The sequence below is a fragment of the Geospiza fortis genome, unplaced genomic scaffold, assembly GCF_000277835.1.
Source record: "Geospiza fortis unplaced genomic scaffold, GeoFor_1.0 scaffold1103, whole genome shotgun sequence".
Taxonomy (NCBI): Eukaryota; Metazoa; Chordata; class Aves; order Passeriformes; family Thraupidae; genus Geospiza; species Geospiza fortis.
Window position 1 is genome coordinate 77,996 of NW_005054669.1, and position 1,377 is coordinate 79,372.

Below are 1,377 nucleotides of genomic sequence, written 5' to 3' on the forward strand. Positions count from 1 at the left end.
GGCGGGGCGGGCGGGCGTTGGGGCAGTTCGGGCATACTTACCTGGCAGGGGAGACACCATGATCAGGCAGGTGGTTTTCCCAGGGCGAGGCTCATCCCTTGCACTCCGGGTGTGCTGACCCCTGCGATTTCCCCAAATGCGGGAAACTCGACTGCATAATTTGTGGTAGTGGGGGACTGCGTTCGCGCTCTCCCCTGATAATTCCGGTTAAGGACAGATGTAGCAATACTAAATTGGACTTCGTATTCTCTCGCTGTGTTTGATTTCTAGCGGGACTTGAGCCGCGAGCACTGGTCGCTTTGGCGGTGACACAGCAGTGCACACCCTGCGCCGCATCCAGGATGGGGTAAGGGCCACGGGAGCCGTGGGATATGGGACCCGCGGGTGCAGGAGGCGACCAGCGAGGACTCTGGGATTCCCCGGCAGGACCGGAAAGCAGCGAGGGCAGTCCGGTCGTGCCCTCGGTGTGCGGTTCGAGGATAGCCGGGGGTTCAGGGGCATCCCACAGCATGCTCTCCGAACAGGCCGTGCTGGCGCCCGGGAGACAGATCCCCATTCCCTGCAGTAATTGGCAGTAGATCTCTAAAGGGGGCCCAAGGACTTCTGCCATCGAAGCCGGGATGATCCCGGCCTGTCCCACGCTGTGTCTGCAGGAGCAGGGAAACACCCCGGTGAAAGGGGTCCTTGCCGGGAACGGGGGGCAGAGATGGCGGTCCTGCTCGGTGGGACTGTCTGGGTCACACCCGGCCGAGTCCGCGAGTTCAGAGAGAGTAGGAATTCGGCACACCCCGAGTCGGACCAAGTCTCTGCCCCTGTCCGTCCTCCCAGCGAGGATGGAGGGCTGGCCGGGATGCTAACCCCAGTCGGACTGGTGGCGCTTCTAGACCCGCGGGCCAGAGCCTGGGCTATTTAGGCAGAGATGGAGATGGGGCAGGGATGGGTGGCGAGACCACGTAGAGTCGGGCTTGCAACACTGCTGCTGCGTCTGCGAACGATCCTGACGGTTGCAGTTGGGAATACCAACAAACGACATGCGCACACTACCTGTAGCTAGCCCTGAGTACAGGTCTCCGCCCAAACAACAAAGCCAGCGAAAGCGCGAGAACAACCTCCCGTAACACAAGTTATGCAGTCACGCTGCACTGGCGAGGTCGCACGGGCCAGCGCACTGAGGGTGCAGCGACCTGCCCGGTATTAGTTCCTTCCCTGCGCTCTGAACCCGCAGCTCCCGCACGGCCCGGCCCGCACACGCGAGAGCACCGCGGTCTCTGAGCGGGCTGTGTCCCGTCATGCCACGCGGTGGGATCTCATTTGCATGGACACGCCCCGTGAGGGCTCCGCTGAGCCCCCGCCCCGGCCAGAGCAGCGGTGCGATTT

At 63.0% G+C, this 1,377-nt stretch overlaps 1 non-coding gene across 1 annotated transcript; it reads left to right on the top strand.

Annotated features, from left to right (window-relative positions):
- The first annotated feature begins 33 nt into the window (after positions 1-33).
- LOC115949000 lies at positions 34-197 on the top strand. Its single transcript, XR_004082697.1, has one exon. It is a non-coding gene; the product is annotated as a U1 spliceosomal RNA (small nuclear RNA).
- The last annotated feature ends 1,180 nt before the right edge of the window (positions 198-1,377 follow it).